The sequence below is a fragment of the Anas acuta genome, chromosome 4 (assembly GCF_963932015.1).
Source record: "Anas acuta chromosome 4, bAnaAcu1.1, whole genome shotgun sequence".
NCBI classification, from domain to species: domain Eukaryota; kingdom Metazoa; phylum Chordata; class Aves; order Anseriformes; family Anatidae; genus Anas; species Anas acuta.
Genome location: NC_088982.1, coordinates 27,360,476 through 27,379,835, shown reverse-complemented (window position 1 = coordinate 27,379,835; position 19,360 = coordinate 27,360,476). Strand labels below are relative to the sequence as shown.

The 19,360-nt window shown below is 41.3% G+C and overlaps 1 long non-coding RNA gene across 4 annotated transcripts in view; it reads right to left on the bottom strand.

Annotated features, from left to right (window-relative positions):
- LOC137855779 (uncharacterized) overlaps positions 1-16,448 on the bottom strand; it is an 85,811-nt gene extending 69,363 nt beyond the window's left edge. For all 4 annotated transcript variants that reach the window (XR_011095933.1, XR_011095932.1, XR_011095934.1 and 1 more), the window contains exons 1-2: positions 16,302-16,448; positions 11,436-11,599 (exon numbers count right to left, since the gene is read on the bottom strand). This is a non-coding gene — a long non-coding RNA (uncharacterized lncRNA). The remainder of the gene's footprint in view (positions 1-11,435; positions 11,600-16,301) is intronic.
- Between the last annotated feature and the right edge of the window lie 2,912 nt (positions 16,449-19,360).

The window sequence follows — 19,360 nt, the reverse complement described above, 5'->3', positions numbered from 1 at the left end:
CAGCTGAGACAAAGTGTTCGTCCCAGACATCCTCATATTTTTTAGCCATCTATTCCCAGAGAGTATGTCCTCAGTGCTTCAGGCTGGTTTACCCCTGGAGAGCTTCAACTGCCTGTAACTAAGTTTGTCATTGGAGAATTTGCTGTAGGTAAAATAAAGGGGAAAAGATGCTTGAAGAAAAATAGAGATGCCCTCACTGGAGAGTTTATTTTCACTGTGGAAAAGTCATCCATTTCCTCCAATGTTCATGACTCATTTACGAGACTGAATTATTTTTAGTTTAGGTGGTTGTTAAAGATGGGATTATAGGAGGTAAATATATGCCTGAGTGCTATTCCAACCACTTTTCCTTGACACTGTGAATTGATATTGCAGGCTTCATTAGACTGTTTGTACTCTAATGGGTAGAGAGCACTGTTAATAAACATATGCTTTATACACGGCCTTCCTGATAGACTTTTTTTGGCTCACAAATGATTGACTTTAAGCTACTTGATTCTCTGAAAAACATTCAAAAATATCCGCTGCCTTTTCAGCTGAAACAGGAACCTTCAATAAATTAGGTCTCTGGGAAGGAAGGAAGATGCCAAGGGAATTGAATATTTCGTTCTATCGTTACCCAGACCCATCAAGCCTGTCTCCATACATTTCAGTAGACATCATCTGATGGTTCAGTACCAAAAGTATATAGAAAAATAAAGCCTGTTATCTACCCCGTTAAAAGGAAAAAAGTGCTAAAGGATCACTATATGAGTTATGACTCAGAATTTTTAGGCACTTCTATATGGGCTAACTATAGGTTTTGAATATTTTTTCCTGACAACCAGTCTAAAATAACATAAGATAATGTGCACTCTATATACAGCAAAAATCATAGCAACTAAATTTCACAATCAGGTTAATAGAAATATTCACATATGCAGGGCTAATCTGAACTTCTAACACCTGGCTTTCCACTAATTCTTGCTCTTAACTTTTTAACTTCACACTTGTTTGCTACTCAATCAATTGTCATACTGGCATACAAAAATAAAGTTGGAAGAAACCTTTAGAGATCATCTACCTGACCTTTCTGGGGCAAATACACATATAAATTAATCTGATTAGTTGACTTAATCAATTGATAAAGCGATTGGAATGCATTATTGCTTAGTATATGTCAGGAGAGATAAATATGTAATTAATTTATGATCTATTTTACTGATATAACATTTGCATTTCTGTAAATAAGATTACAAATGCAGTTAGCAAATATTTTAACACATTTCTCAAATCTGCCTGTCTGTAATGGCTGACTATGACTGAAGAATTCAATTCACAATGATGCTTTCATGGACCACCTTTGATACTCCATTGATCACAAGTACAAGAGTGACAGAATAATTCTGTTCTAGCCCATACCCCTGCTCCAAGATGAAACCAACAGTATCTGCCCTGTTTCCCAAATTGGTACAAACTATCCTATTTGTTGACTGATCATTCCAAGTAACAATAGGGTTATACTTATGCTAACACCATTTCAGAAGACTGGGATCTCTCCCTTATAGGGCAGGACCAGCAGAGTATGGCACAAGGCATTTGGGAAATCCTACTGCATTTCTCAGCAAGTTCAAGAAGCATCTGCAGGCATCGTTTTTTCTTCCTGCACCAGTCATCTGTTGTCAAGGTTGATATCAATAGTATCCGCAGCACTGTAATTACTTGGGCAGTTATTACATTGAATTTCTGGATAGAACAGCAACTTGAAATCATGCACATTTAACGAAGTAATCTAGATTATAAATCTCAGGTTCAGAAATACAGCATTAAGACTCTAGATTTGAGAAACATTTCATACAGAACACATTGAAATTACCATGGACCCCCAGCCTGTAAAATCTATTAGTTTTCACATATGTAGAGCTTCAAGGCGATCTGTTTTGTTCAAGCTTGCTTTTAAAATATTTAAATTGATATATTTTTAAAATTAACTGAGGTGTGATAGGAGTTGTAGTGAAAATTTGAATAAGGACTTAAATTAAGATGTCTGCTGCCAAATGATTGACACTATAACTAGGAACAAAATGCAGCTGCACAGTCTCTCAGCGGCAACAAAAACTGAAGTCATGGTTCTAAAATCTGATGGAACACTGTCATCTGGTGGCAATTTGAAGAGAGCACAAACAGATTAATCTGGTTTTTGTTCCACGGGTTTCTTCCATTTGAAGAGGTTTATTTTAATAATCAATTAATTTACTTCAAATTACCTCAATCTCAACTCAAGGTCTGGATTGTTCACATCATTAAAAAGGAAGTTTGGCACCACAGATTCTGCAAGTTAAGCCAGAAATAAGTTACCACAAATTACAACTCATATTGGAAGCAATGCCTTAATATTTCGGTTCTGCAAACTATCACAGGCTCCTGCAGCAACTCAGCCAAGATTTCCTACTAGGCACGGAGCAAGTTTGTGCAGAAAGTTCAGAGGAAGATGTGGAAGTGATTAGAAATCTAACAAAATGAAAAATTCACATGCTACATGCAGGTTGTATCTTATTTAGCAAGTGGCCAAGCAGGCATCCATCTGTCTTTGCAATTCAACCGGTAAGCGTAGCTGGGAGAATTCATACAAATGTTTTTAACCATGAAGAAAACAGCTCAGCCATTTAGGTTTTCTAATGGTATGGAGTTGTTATCATTGGAAATGTTTCTGAATTGTTTGTCAGTGAAACCAGTAAGTTGCAGTTAAGATTTTTAATATTGGCAGAGAGCTTTGTGATGAAGCATGTGCCTGAATACCTGCTGTTGAGAAAAGCCCTAGGGCTGTACAAAGTCCCAGGCAAGCACAAGCCCAAAACAACAATGCGTGAGCCAAAGCCAGTTTTAGGTCCATGATTTGAACAGAAATGCATATGGATATTTTGCTACATTTAGCCACTCATTACTGGAAGAGAACAAAGCATTGTCTGCATGAGAGGAGCCTGTAAGATTCTATATCATCAGTAATAACCGTGCAATGCTCTATAAGCAAGAATGAGAAGAAAAGGTCACACCCAGAGTTCCTTTATAAATGTAAACCCTAAACCTACTAGTTCATTGCCTTCTGCACGACTGCTAAAGCTCCTGTATGAAGGATCCAAGCAAGCTGTGAGAGTGAATGGTGCCCTTTATTATGTTTACTGAAGGAATTCTGCAAATGGTTATAAGAAGGCTGGAGGATGTAGGGGGATGCAAGTGCTCCAAATGCATCATAAGCAAATGCAGCTCTGACACAAATTCAACTTTAATAGGGAAGAAAGAAAAAACATATTGAATTGTTCCTCATCGTACTTAGAACAGCATGAAAAAGGTGAAAAAGAATAAACAGGACCAGACACTCAGCTGCACTGAGCAGGGAGATGGAAGAGGACCAGGTAGCCCCAATCCAGCCAGCTCCATAATGTAAAACTGCTTGAGGATTTACAGGAATGATACACTATTACCTGCAGATTTATTAAAACAGGCTTCAGTTCTTAAACATTTGCAGTTCTCCCTTGCCACACCAGAATGGACAGGAAAAACAATTGTGGTAGAGCAGAACAAGTGTCAAAGGGTTGGTCTCTAGGTTGTTATTGCTGTAGGACAAATGCTGAGGTTCTTGTCTGGCTTCTATTCAAGCAAACTTTTGCTGCCAGAGTTTTGTGGGACAGACAGAAAAAGAACTAGATAAATTAGCCATAAATTTGTATTTTAAATTTCTGGCCTTGACCATATACACAGTCTTGTTTGCTGACAACTAAATCCCCTTTGGAGAATTAAGCAGTTATCATTAATGGTCTGGTCACAGCAGGGACATGAGATGAGGGAGAGTTATGCAGTTTATCATATGATACTGCTCTCTGCAGCAGGGCGACCACAGTATTCACTAACAAGAACAGCTTTAGAGACTTGTATTTAACTTCCCCTGATAATACTGAAGCTGATAAAATTTTGATTTTTTTTTTATATAGGGTACAGCATAGTTATTATGCATCACATCTAGCCAATACTTCAAGACTGAATGGAATCTGATACTGATTATTGTTTGCTCTTTGTTTAAGCACAAGATTCATCCTTTGTCTTCACAGTTCAGCTGTCAAGGCTGCCTATAAACTGAATTCACCAATCCAGAGGAAGCTGTAGCATCCTAACAGCCATATCAGACTCAAAATACAGCTAACAAAGTTAAATGCTGGATGAATTGCTGCCAAAAACAGCAATAATAGCTTCCATTTTAAGCTTGCAGGGAAGTATTCAGAACACCTGAATGCTGGTTATGATAGGATTGACTTCATTTACTTTCAGTTAAAAATCACTGCAGGGGGAGGTACCTCTGTAGATCAGCAGTAGGAGATGCAATGTCTTTCTCTGAGGGATTCCCTACAGAAAGGAGGGGGGCTTGTTTGGTTCCTGTCCCCCCTCTTCAGCCCTAACAGACAAAGCTGAGTCAGTGCAAATGTTAAGGACCAAAGCCAAACAGATCAAATTCCCTCCATTTCCTAGTTTATTGCTCTAAGGAAGGTTTGAAATAAACAGTATCCTTTTTACTGTTATTTCAGCCTCACTGTCACTGAGTAGAGTCTGCAGGCTAAAGGAGGGAATTGCACAGAAAGGGGTGAAATAAAGTGCATAGTTGTAATGCACTGGGCCTTCCCTTTCAATGTTATGGTATTATTTGGTTCTGGTTATTGACCTGTAATTTTCCACAGTCTCCCAGGGTTTTCTGCCACTGTTTGAAATAACTGGTTTACAGTAGAAACTGCAAATTCATTAAGGCCAATGGTCATTTATTATTCCTCAGGGAAGGAATATTTTCAACATACAAAGGTATTACTTGTCTCCTGTTCTTGAACTGGATCACCCCCTCAGGACCTGCTCTTCTACCCACACAGGAAAGACAACCAGCCTTCTGGAAGAGTGTCTGCCTGGGCATTTATGGGTGAAGCAGCAAGCCAGCTGTACTCAGGTATTACCCAGGTATTAACACTGCACCACCTTCACTGCCCTTCAACAGCTTCAAGTGCCCACTAGTAACACTGTAAAGCAGGGGCAGACAATGCCTGAAACTTGAATTAACAATCCACTGGCAATTAACAATGCCAAAGCAGGCAAGGTTGCTGGTACCTTTGTCTCCCCTACCAGTTTTTCAAGTGTCCCCCTAGCTGGGGGTCATGATTTATGTACAAGCACTTATAGGAATGCCTTGAGAAAGTACATAGAGTAGAAGGAATGAAATCTGCATGCCTCATGTTGCCACTGTCTTTTTAATCCTTGACTCTTGAATAAAATGGCCAAAGAGAACAGCTTCCTGCAGATAAGTGAGAAACTGGGAGTAGTGGAGAAATAAATCAAAGAGGAGTAGAAAAAGTAGATTCCTACCCCCCCACAGATGGAGAGGAAAGAAAATTTATTTAAACAGCTACCTGTGTTTTATATGATGATGTGGAAACTACCAAGTTGCATTAGGATCAGGTGAAAGGAATGCAGTATCAGCTGCCATGGACAATGATGACCATAGCAGCCTGTTTGTGAACAGGGGGACAGAAACATTAGGGAATGCTCCATAAACAAATCTCATCCCACTGACAGCATCAGTAACTGTAAACAAGGTCACGTTGACAGGTCCTGCTACTTCTCCAAACTGTTCAAAGTTGCTACCCAAGCAATAGTTGTTTCTTAAGGCAAACTAATCAGTGGTAGAGCAGTGTTTGAGGGAAGATATGCAGGAGATGGATGAAAACGTAAGGGAACCTACCCTTCCTGGAACAAGAGTAATAGGATGGTAAAAGTCAGGAATTTGTTCACATCCATACCCCAGACACAGATGATGCATGAGGTAACTTAAGGAAAGCATGTATTTGGATTGGCTGGAGATTGTGTTTTGTTTCAACAAACTTGGGATACACAGAAGACCAGATGAAGAATATTTCGTAAATGAGACACAGGAAGTTGTTCGACAATGTTTTCTTGCCTCTGGCAAGGAAAGACAGTGAATGAGACTTTATATAGCCATAATACTGATGTTAGTACAATCAAGAAACAAGAGGTGTTCATAAAACTTGGGAAAGCATCTACTGTACATTTGATGACAGCCTAAAAGCCCTTGCAAATGCCAAGCTAGCAACAGAGATCTGGTGGACATACTAAATTACAAAGACTACTTGAGCTTATGTTACCAGCAAGAATGAGAAAAATATACAGAGTAAAAATTCAATTCAGCACAGACCACACAGAAATTAACACTTTCAGCTGAAACATATGAATTCAACTTAATGACACTGAACTGAGATCAAACCAAGACACCAAACAGATACGAAAAAATAAATAGAAATACACCTGCTCTTGAAAGCTGGTGAAGCCTTGCTGTGCCAAGTTGCTTTCTAAGACAACAAAGCCAGGTAAATTAAGAAGTGAGTTGCAAACAGGACTTCAGTTGCTTTTATAGATTTTATTTCTCAACATTTTGCTACGCGACCATTTTGTGTAGACATTGTTTGCAGTCTCCACATATCTTAATACATTCATTGCCAGAATCACACTGCTTTATGATGGTTTCTTATTTGTATTTTCTAAAGTAAGGGCAACTAAACGCATGATGCATCTACGGAGTTCACAATATAAAACACTAGTTAAACATCCCATGAAAGTAGCAGCATCTGTTCTTATCAGGACTGTAAACACTGCAGTCTGAACAGTCAGACCTAAGTCTTGGCCCTCTTTTCTTCCAGAAAACCTTGCCACAGGTTAGTTGAATAAAAGTCATATATCAGATGTGAAAACCATGTTAAGCCACATTAATAAATTCAACAATAAACTGAGATCTCTTCCTCTCTTCTTGACTGTATTAAAAGTCATGACAAATGACAAAATTGCTGTTATTGAAGCTAATTTAACAGCAGTTTTTGCCTTTCAAAAAACTGAAACTTTTTGCTTCTCTGAGTTAACATTTTTTTATTGCGCATTTAAACCATTTAGGCTGTAGGACTTTCTTTGAGCACATTGAGCTTTTCACATCAGAGGAGGAAAATATGGTTGGTTCTGCCAAAACTATACCTTAGCTGCTTCCAAGAGGTGTGCATGTATATACATGTATATGTAGTTTACAGTGTGTATATGTACATTTATATTTATATAAATATTCTCTGAAAGAAGATTCTCCCAGCTATTGAACTGCAAGAGTACATATTTATTCTTTGGGAAGGGCTAGCTAGGTTGTCAGGTTATCTGTCAGCTGAGGCAGCAACCTGCCACCAATATAAGCACAGGTGTATACCACGTCAGAAGGCCTTAGGTCCGTCATTCAAAGATGCGGCAAAATAGCCAAATGAAACTGACACAGAAGCATTGCCCTCATCCATCAGTCTCTCCTCACAGGAGAAGGGCTCTTGCTCAGTCAGCTTGGTGGCTTACCCCAGACTTGTTCCTGCTTATTGAAGTCCTTCTTGTATTGCTTGGGGAGGTAGAATGTAAAGCAAAACTAGATGAAATATCCAGATTTGACTGAACAAGTGTGATCAGGCTATGCTGCTGTTAACGCAGCCCAAGATGCTGTTGTACTTCTTTGCTGCAATAAACACCACAGCTCATACCCAGCTTGCTCTCCAGGCAGCCAGTACCTGGCTCATATAGTTACAAGGGTTTCTTCTTTCTGAAGGCTATTTATTGTTTTGGTCTTCCTTGATATTCATAGGGCTCAATTTTAACCTGGCTTGAAAAAAAATAAAATAGTTATCCAGCTAGAGCACTCAGTAGCAGTGCTTGTATAAGGGCAAGTTTTATGAGTCTTCCTGCTGAAAAATAAACCTAGTTTATACAAGAATTCCAGAAACTCTGGACAGAAACACAGAGTGTTGGAAATTCCCCTACTTCAGACAGGCATACAGTTCATTTTACAGTTGCTTTTGTAGGGAGTGCTTCTACAACTTTGGCAGAAGCATATTCCAAAGCTGTTCAAATACTCATTGCACTCAGAAGTGATAAGCAGGAGTCCAGTATCTCTTAGTTATGTACCCCAAGAGACCACACATTCAGAGAGGACAAGGATTTCTTGTTGCTTTCATTCTCTATTAACTATAGCATCCTGTATCCAGTCATGAGTACCTCTTGCCTGAGAGCACTACCAGCTGGCCTGGAGTGCTTCAGCTGCATGCAGTTACTCCATAGCCATCCTGCCATGGAAGAGGCAGGACAATCTGTCCCCTACACACTAATTACCATGCAAACCCACTTGATTTCAATTTAGTCAGTAATAAGTTCCTCCAGGGAAAAAAAGAAATATTAAATTTTCTCTGTAGTGTTAAATGGGGTACTAAGGTACTGTATTTGTCATCTTCCATGTGGGAAGAGTTTCATGACTTGATTTAGGTATTTCCCCTCAGTGCTGGTGTACAGCCACCTAACTCACAACTGAAAGGCTTCTCCCCACCATCCTTTACTTAGGGACAACAGCTATGTCTAAGAGAACTATACAAAGCTAAATCAGTTTTTTTAGTCTGACTTAGCCTGCTGTTCCTGGAGTGCCTCGTATTTCGGGTACGGGGGTCTGCTGTGAAAGTATGGCTCAGCTGGAGGAGGCCCCAGCGGGAGCTCTGCTTCTGCATCATAATGGCAGTGGGGAGCCTGTTGGAAAATTGTCAGCTCACTCCAGGGGACATTTCCTCACACAGCGAGGAAGTGCATGGTCCTTGACTGATGGTGTGATTGCACAGAAAAGAGTATTGGTGTCTCCCCATGCAGGGCAACCACATGTTAAAACTTAACAGGCTGCATCTGAGAACAGATAAGTTTATGGGTTGGCTAGATATGAAGACAGCTGTAATCATCAATATAAACATGCTTTCAAAACAACCAAGTAATTAATGATTAAGTGGTGTTGAATAAGTAATTCACAATGCACTGGATAGAAGGAGGAGGCAGGAGTATCCCAACGCACATCAGGTCCTTTGTCACGTCTGATCTCTAGATACTGATCCAGGAGAGATTCATGCTCACTATATTTAGATCTCAGACACATGATGCTTAAGCTGCCAACATCCCATGATTAGGGTCAGGAACTTCCAGAAATCATTCTGAAGTACAAAGGATATACACATTTAATCAGTTCCTTGACATGTTTCATAACATTGCATGACTGATCTGTGTGGCTCATCAGTTTCATTCCTACAATTCACAGCAATTAACAAGTTAATAACTTTTTGTTGTTGTTGTTTTTATTTCTTACCACATTCTGCTTTGAGTACTTTGCTTTGATTCTTGTGACTAAGCAAACGAATACTATGATTCTGCTTTGTCCCCAGGAAAGTGAACTGCAGCTCCATAATTCTAGCTTTTGATGAGGTTTGTACAAGATGTTTGGAGGAGTCTCAGAGGAAGCTATCATAATTAGCATTTTTTATTAGTCACATTGCAACCAGCTCTTCTAAATACTCACTTCAAAATGAAAGTGGCCTTCTCCTCCAGGAGCCCTTAGCAGACATCACACCATGTCCTAGCCATGAGGAAGGCAGGAATGGAAAGGGTCTGAGTGGCACATCCCCCTTTTCCAAGGGAGGGAAACCCAAGCAGACAGCTTGAGAAGAACCAGTCCTTAGAGAAATAGACTTATAGATGCTTGCAACTTAAGAAATATTACCTTATCTTTTGGAAAGCCAAGCATAATCCCAGAATCTAGTGTGGGAAAATGCAACAAAATCCATACTGTCAGAAGATCACCTATTTAATCAATTCAGTACTATTAAGCAGTAATACATGTATAGTTGATACATGTATAGTCTCAACTGCTTAGTTGAGAATGCTGTTACAGATAAAATTTGCAGGGGATGCTTATTAATGCCTTTCATTGCAGAACCTCCATGCTGTTTGACATCCTGTCTGAATGTCATTGGTTGTACAGAGACTGCCTTAATGCTCTGGAAGATTATGGTGATTCCTTCTTTGCCATTGTCTGGCAAAGATTAAGATTAAAGACACTACATAAGATTAAGTTTTGCTTGCCTGAAAAGCCCCCATGAGATATTTCCTGTCCTCTCAAGCCATGACTTACTCTCTGGAAGCAGAAACAGCATAACATCTATAAGTCAGTAATTAGCTATGTCCAGGGATGAGGATATTCAATGTCCATTGAATAATATGGACTTTTGGCATTGTCACCTCAGGCCTCAAGAATACTATGGTTTTCAATACATCAGAACATCTTTACTCTGCAGAAAGTACAAGTGCTCATGGCTATCATTTTACAAATAAGAAAAAGGCACAAAAGTGAAGATGTTTTATGCAAACAAGGAAAAGGATGCAAGACTGAGGAGATCACCTTCAAACCTCTACTTTTGTCAGTTCTTGAAAACAGTCAAAAGCACAATGCCATGATGCACTTTCATACAGAAAATGACAGAGCGTTTCCAGCCTGGTTTACATTCATCTTGTGCAGAAGTCAAGTTTCTGCAGATCTCCCTAAACAGGGCCATGTCTCAGTGCACATTGCTAGAATAACTTATATTTTTTGTTCCCTGAGCCCTTTTCTTGCTTTTTCTTGTTTCTTTCATTTAATATCAAATTAAAATGCAGATCCATTATTGACTGTCCCATGTTACAAGTTAAAATTTCTGTCGTTTCAAAAGGAGGCAATATTCAGAAAATAGACCATGCATGAGTCCCAAAAGTCAATCCTCTCAAGGCTTTCAAAAGTTACTGCAAATGTAGAGAATATTATATGAATTTTTCCTACATACACATGGGAATAGTAGCAGCAAAACATTATGGTACCACGATAGACAATCATTTCAGCATTTTCAGCTCGGCAACTTATTACGTTTTGCTTGGACAACTCTGCCCTAACCACCCCACCCAAAGTATTTGATTCTTGTCATGCTGATGATATGAACTCTGATCTCAGTTCTGCTGGTCACTCTGCATCATCACTACATTACAGCTGCAACAAGAAGCAACAAGCACATCTGCTTTTCAGGACCAAATGGTGTCCAGATGTGGTTAGAGGAGCTTGTGGAGCAGTTGCTAATCAAGCTTCACTTACAGAGGTTTTATTTCTCCCAAATTTGTGCAGACTTTATCTACTAGAGTTACAGATCAAAACCCAAAGATCATAGGCTTGTGAGAAATTCTGAACACAGTTAAAGAAGGATGCTAACTGCTCTTAGATAAGAGATGTGATCTTGCTTGGTAACATCCAGAAGTCTCTGCTGCCAATTGTATGCAGCTCTAAGAGAAACGCATCCTAAAGATCATGATGATCAGAACATAGCATTACTATTGTGATAGTAAGGAGGATAAACTCATAATACATAAACTCATCTTAAAAATGAGCAAGGAGATGGGTAAAATACAGTACAGTGCTTTGAAGCCAGCTTCAAAAATGGATGACAGCTGGCCAACTACAATTCAGTTTGTGGCTTGTTCAGCAGGTGTAAATCATTTTTCCTCACCTTTTATAGCTTCCAAGAAGCTGCAGCTGCTTTCTGAAGCCTTCAAATTGATCCAGTCCATGAGAATTGAAGCCATTCAAATTTAAGGTGTGTAGACTTGAGGCTTTGATTTCATCTGGCTCAGATCAGCTGTAGTAGTACAGGTTTAATTAGCATGCAAGTTCCTAAGGGAAATAAGGCACTTTATAGTTCTTAATTCATTGGAAACTGCTTGCCAGATGCTATGGAAATCTATGTGGTCCATGCCAAAAATAGGAAAGAAAATAGAAGAATAGTTACTATGATAGAAGATTGGGATCCTGGAATTACCTCTTCTGTGATTTCAAATAAATTGGATATGCACACTCAGTTTTGTAAAAACAACTAAAACCGTTACTTTTCACTGATCAGAGGTTTTCTTTAAGGGCCATTTTACAAAGGGCCTGTACGTCCCTTATCATACAACCAAGAGCAGAGCCAAACAGCTGTGTACAGCTCACATGAGCTTTCAGGACACTCTCCTGAGGATGAAAGGTCCTGTATCAGATTCTCTCAGCTGGCTCTGTATTTCCAGCCTAACTTGTCAGACACCGAATATAGCACAGAGGTACCCTTAGGTCCTACAAGCAAGTCAGACCATCCTGTCCACAATCTCAGGGTTCACAGATGCTGAGTAAAGTATTACTATTCCATGGCTATGCTCTCAAACAAGGCAAAGTCTCATCCCTCCACAGAAAGACATCTACACAATAACCTAGCACTAATAACTAGAGGACAAATCTGTCCCAGGACATCTACATGCATAATTTCTTACCCTGTTTGGATGTCTATAAGGGCATAATGAGGCTGGTCCTGAAATAACTCCTCACCTGGCCTTGACATACTTTATTGGCCAAAATTAACAAAAAAATTAGTAAGGACAAGCTAAACAACTTGCAATTCTATTACCTAGAAAGTATCTCTATGGACTGGAAAAAGTAATTTGGAAAAAAAAAATCATGGCTGAGACTGAGACATTATCTTCCTCTTATTACAGAGAAACTCTCCAGAGCATTTAATGTGAATGTGTTCATTTGGTTCAGAACATTGAAGTATGTTGGCCAAAACACATACTATAGGAAAGCAGAATGTTATAGCCTATGCTGAAGTTGTCCTTGGTATGATTTTTTCCTCTGTTTCTAAGCCAAAAAGTTATGCACACAAGTTTTTAAACAGGTTAAGAGGAAACAGTATAGTCCACACATACAAAACACCTGCGTTGAGCTACATGCTCTCAGTGCCAAGAGAAATTGCTGATCATTAAAGTATTATGTATTCCCTCTGCCTGGGGAAGTTCATAGTACTAACAGCCATAGGGATATAATGCACTGCTACCCTGAAGGAACGCTTCTGTATCAATATGCCTCATGAATGAGAGGCTAACAGATCTCACACTGAAGTGTGCTAGGAAAGACATCTCACCAAGACACATATTTGTCAACTTTCCTTAGGCAGCTCCAAATGGCTTTTAGCATACAAATTTAATTCATATTAACTATGGTTGCCACCCAGATCTGATCCAAATTCATACGTTCCAGTTCACCTCTGGTTAATTGGGAAGGATACATTTGGATTATTTCAGAGTTCACTTGTATAAGGTCCTGGACTGCAGTGCTGTGAGTTCATCTTCCCCTCCATTTTCAGAGCTCAGCCTCCAACCACAAGAGCTAATGACAGCAGAGGGGAGGTGTTGCTCTCTAGCACCAGAAGATATCCATCTGGTGACAGTCGGTTCCTCCAAGCAGGGATCTGTGTAGGCACTAACAACACTTCCTGCAGTTTCCAGCACTACTTGACTTGCTCACATATCCTTTAAACCTGTTCTTATGGGCTGTGGGAGTTTGACAGAACAGAGAACTTCTCCCCTCCACCTCACATATTAGTTATGAAATGGGTACCAGCTGCACAGAAGTCCCAGAATAGGAAAGCATTAAAAAAAAAAAAAGTCAACCAAACAACCAGGGCAGTGATTCTCCAGGCGTGGGTAGCTCCACATTTGTCAGGGTATTAGGCAGCTAAAGCCCACAACATGAATCTGTTGCCTGTCTGCATCTGCAACCACTAACACCATGTGACAATTATTTGAACACATCTCAAAACCTACTTCCTTGTACTTAGGACCCTTCCTGTGTTCTCCAGTGACTGCAGGATGAGCAAAGGAGATGCTGTGTCATGCAGCAATTTCCGTAGTTGATATTCCTGGCAGCTTCCCTCCCAGTCAAGAAGAAATTTGCTGCAGGGCCTATTCCCAACTTAACTTAAACAGAGGATGTCTACCCAAAACTTCTCAAGGCACAACATTCACTTTCCATGCCCTGGGGCTTTCCAGAGCAGCCAGGGATAGACTGGAGCATAGCTGATCAGAGGGAAAGGAATTTGAAGACGTGACACTCCCATGCTACAAGGCAAGTGTGGGAGACAGACATGGACAGCCTGGATGGGCTAGTAGTCTGAAACCAGGCTACTCTTCCTGTGTACTGGAAGAACAGAATAAGAGACAGACCACACTTCTGTATTTCTTCAGTACTTCATATGTTTTTCCTCTTCAGATAAGAGTATCAGCCTGGATGATCAGTCAGTCAGGAAGACTGGGGCAATAGGCCCTCCATCACAGCACAGCCAGGTAGCACAAGCTGTTGAGCCTTGCACCAAAAACAGCTAAAGAAAGTTCTGATGCTTGGGTCATCTTTGCTTGGTTCAACAGCACACCAGAAGCGTGCAGGCATCTAGGGAGAGCTTCCAAACTGAAAAGATGCAAGTCAGCTTCAAATGCCCGTTAGGCCCTATAACTACCTCACAGCCTACTTTGGTCTAAGCTGCATGAGCCCATTCTAATCCGTGTAACCAAAAAAAAACCAACACAATCCTCATGCCTTGTTACCTGTTAACCAAACAATTCAAATAACCACATACAGAACTTCTGCTAGCAACTGCATTTTGTTAGCAGTTTGGGTGCTTTGTTTTTTTCCTGTGTTTGTTTGTTGAGCCCCATGCTCAGGCAGTGCCAAGGGCTCATCTCCCAGCTGGTACAAGGGACAGGAATTGCGATGGCTTGAGAGGAGGGTTGAGCACACAGGTTGACAATGGGCTGGGTTCTTCATCTGTATGAGAATAGGCAGCTTTTCTGGAAAATGAGTTACTGCATCATATTCTGGATAACTACAAGCCTTTGATACTAGTGTGGGAGATACAAGATGAATTAACATGCAGTCTGAAACAATTACTCTCATCAAGATTCCTATAGATTGGAAATTTAATGTGGACAAATTCAGATCTTGGTCAGCAACCTAGGCAGAAACAGTTCTGTGTGAAAAAACTAGTTTATGTAGTTTTACTTTAAAAAAGCAAGCCTCATCAACAGGACAGTTTCCTTCTTCCTCTAGTACCAACTCTAGCAGCCTATAATATCTAACGTCTGTAAAACAGAGATGCTGAGCACCCTTAGACTGTTCCTGTGATCCAACTGTTCACAACACCCTGCTGCAGATCTCAATGTCCTCAGCCATTCCTACGTGGGATTTTGACCCTAAAAGGCCACAGCACAGAAACTTCAAGAAGCGAAGAACATTTCTTCTCTTCAAGAACAAAGAACCTCGATTCACAACAACTGTTTCTTATGTTAAAGATTCACTTCTTTCATCCAAGACTGAGAACAAGAGAAGTTATCATACTCTTAATTTTAAGGTCACTTATAGAAATATTAGTAAGATTTCAACAGAAACACAATATAAAAAAATAAAAATAAGATGATGCAAGAAACTGAGATGGAAGTAGCTCAAGGATGAAACAGGAAGCAAAGGAGTCACAGAACCTGACAACAAAAACCTCAGACTTTAAAAGATTTTTAAAAAAAATCAGTCCCTATCTAGACTCCTGCCCTGAGAATGCTGCCACAGCTTAGCAAGGGGTCTCATTGCCACTGTTAGCTGGACATAACAAAAGTGAATGCAGTCCTCCAGTCACAAATCAGCAACTTCTGACTGTCTGCTGCACAGGTGTTACTGAAAGCTCACATGCCTGATGCACTCATGCCCACCAGCAGATGTTCTTGTTTTGTGTTACTGTTCTTGGCTTTGTGATCAGTTAGAGTTCCTGGAAGCAAGCAAGCAACCCTCTGTACCACAGAGTATTTCAGGGTTTCTCTTTGCCCCCAAACATAGCTGCTCTCCTTTTGGTCTCACATTTCAACAGCAAGCTCAGCTGCCAGCATAAGAACTTCTGAAAGCCAAGACAAGCACAGCACTTGGATAGACAGTGTTTTGGTTTAGCCCTATGCTGAGTCTACAAAGCAAAATGGTTTTCCAAAACTTTGTTAACAATTACAGCGATTCCTAAAGACCACTAGATCACTCAGACTTCTTATTTTTCTTCCAATATGTTATTTCAGCTTCAGCACAAAGGAGAAAACCAATATCAGCTTTTTGTTATCACTGCTCTGGACAGCTCACAGTGACAGAATATCTTTATCTCCTTATTGCTGCCCCTGCTGTAAGCTCTGGAAAGACAAAGAGGCCAGAGCTACACAGCACAACATCACTAACACTTCTTTATACTTTAAGTAACACCAACACCCTCAGTATTGCCTTTTTTTAGCATTTCTCCAAGCAATTCCCTTAGCGCAGGAGAATCACATCACACAGAACTTCTCACATACTTACATCCACACCCAGATCTGGGACTGGCCTCCCTACAGCAGGGTACCATCAGGTCATCTCCCTGGGCACTCAGCTGCTTTCCACCTCTAGCCTCCACCTCAGACTCATTGTTCCTATTCTCTCTTCAAAAGGTGTTTAAGCAGCATACTAATTCCTGACAAGGCAGCCCTATTCTCATGTTATAAACACTCACCTGCACACTCCATCTCATAGCTCCTCAACCCAGAACACCATCTTCTAAAAAACAAATTAAAAAATTTAAACAAACATACAACCTCATCCTTCCAAATTACTTTCTCTTTGTAGCCCCAGCTGGCAGCTGGCATCTGCCTTTTATAGCCCCCATCATTGTTAATTAAATCCCTCTGGTACATGGCTGTGGGCTGAGTGATTTCCAATGGGGTTCAGCTGCTTGCTGGACGAAGCTCCCCCCTGTCCTTTCAATGTTGCTCAGCATTAGGGAAATGCAAGTGAAAGGGGCTAGTTGATGATATACAGCATTTGGAGGTGGGGTGTCTCCTGCAGTCATGTGTTCTCTCAAGTATTGAAAACTGGCTGTAGGGACTTTGCCCCAGAATGGCTACAGCTACCACTCATGATTACATTCCTTTTCCATCATTTCAGAATAAATAAATAAATAAATAAATTTCATCAGCAAGAAAACAATTCCTAAGATGCAAGTGTGAATACACCTGCAGAGGTATGACGGTTCACACGATTGCCTCAGTGATGACAGGTTTATAACAGACAACTGTGGTGGCTCTTTGCTGTAGGCAAATGACTGCTGTAGTAACCACAGCACACCTTGGAAAATGGTCCATGTCTTGAATGCCAAATAGGAAAAATCCCTGTTCTGCTACTGCCATTAATTTCAACAGCAAACCAAGAGCTTGGTTGAGTGCTGTAAGGGCAGCCTTGTAGCAGGAGGAATGATATTTCTATTTTCTCAGAAATTCCAGAAATCTTTTAAGTCTTCCTTCCGAACCGGAATGAAGGCTCAGAATATGGTCATTTCCTGCAGAAAGCAGGTGTCATTTCAGAAAGTACAAGAAAATTCAAGCTGGCTTTTCGAAAATCAAACTGAACAAGCAGTCACCTCGAGCCCCTGAGGCTTTCACTCCCAAGCAGCCTCTCCCAGAGCAGTGAGCTCAAAAGCCTGTCCAGGTTCTGGCAAACTCTGCTTCTCTTTGGAGAGTTGAGGTCACATCTGCAGAGCCCTAATCTCCTGTAGGCGCCTTCGATGAATCACGCTGGTTGCATGAAAATCAGCATCCTCCTACACATTCATCTGAGCTCCAGCACTGAAGTTAAATTAACCTGTTAAGGAGTTATGGGCTGTAACCATCTGAATTCTTCCCTCTGCAGATTGGAGAGTTATAAATAGTGTAGGAAGTTTTATGTCTTACCCAAGTCCTCTGACTGGCAGGATTCCATGTCCACACAAAGGATTTCTACTTTGGTCTTTTACTCTCTAGGTGTGGAGCTGACATTTCAGCTCTTTCAGTCCTTGCTCCCATCGGCCGACAAGCTTCAAGTTGGCCAGAGCCAACTTGATCTTATTTTGGAAAAAAGCTTCCTGTCCATGGCAGTCAGGCTGCTGATCACCTCATCAGTCCAACCTGCTATTCTAGGCCAGAGGTGTCACAAATTCACTTTCCATTTATCCAGCTATGCCTGGAAGTATTTTATTAGATCTTTCTGGGGAGCCTCTAAAACCCAAAGCTCCTTTAATCCAACCTGTGAAGGTCTCAGCTTCAGCACTAGGCTAAACTATTTTTGCAGATCTTCAGATGTTTCATGTGCCCTTTCCTTCCCTTGGATCTCCACTGATTCCTGAAAGCACTGTCATTCCTTGTCCCACCACATCTCAACAGGAGTATCTCAGGAATATCCCAGTTTCTCTCCTTGCAGATGGGACTTCATTTGGCAGTAATACAAACTCCTACCACAGTTCCCAGTGAAGGCCTGCACTTGTTTTGGGAATTGTATCTCATTGTGTCCTGTACCTTCATCAGACACTGCAGGTGATCCACACACAGCATTTTACACAGACCGTATGCATGGGTGACGGGTGAGTAGGACAAACAGGCCTCTCCTTTCTGTTCAGAGACAGATGAACAGAAATATGTTCAGACATCCATGGGAGAAGGGAGACTATCTGTGCAACAGGGGACAGTGCTCACCTTCTGATGGCAATTGCTCGGTGGTCCCTTTCCAACAGTCACAGCCCTCAAGAAAGCTTCAGCCCAGGTTCCTGCTGGGTGTCCACCAAGTGCACCTTCAGCCCCTTAGTGCCAGTTGGCACTGCCACAGAGTTTGTTTGAAGGGTTACGTGGAGGATGACAAAATATCACTGCATGCTTCACTGTGCAAGACAAGCAGGGAGCTACAAAAAGTGTGGCTTAGTTGACCTACCCCATGCTTGATACTGGCTACAGACACAGTCCAAGGAAATGATGCTGCTCTGAAGAAAGCAGCAGCTGCATGTAAATTAGTGCTCTGGCCTCCAGAAATTTTTGCACCAGTCCATCTGCCTGTGGCCTTGAAATTCTTGAATTCTGTTTCTCTCCAGATTTTCTGAATGTCTCCTTTCTCTCCATCAGTTTCCCTTAGCTGCCTCCTTCTCCCTATTCTCTTGATCATTGTCCTGTTTTGCAGGTGTTCTGGGCTGCTGCTTACCAAAACAACTCTCAGACAGCACTCCCTCCCTCCTGCACTTCCCACCTCTTGGTGACCAAGAGGGGAGAAGTCCCATCCTGCCAGGGCTTTCACCACCTTTTCACCACCTGTATCAGAAAGTACGAGCTCGATCACGCTTTCCATGGAGACAGACAGCTCTTGGAATCAGGCTTCCCAGCAAGAAACTGCCAGGAAGGACATGCACGTGGCTGTACCATCTGCCCAGCATCACTGCAGGTGTCACCAAGTGAGGGAGGAAGGAAGCCAATGGGTTAGGGGCCAGCTCCCAGCTCTTCTGAATCCCAAACCAGGTCTGTGTCTTAACATCCAGAAACACCTGACTGCTGGCTGCTATAAAACCCTTTTTATGCTGTCATTTTAGGGCCTCACACAGAGACTGCTGGCAAGATGTGAGCCCAGACCTTCAGCCCACTCTTCACAGCACCACGGGGACTGGGGAACACAGGATGGCCCCGTGGCAGGGCCAGACCTTGTAGCAAACAGTTGGCCCCTCATGCTGGAGCTGGGACACAATGCTCAGAGCCCTGAGCTAGGAAATATGTTTGCACAAGA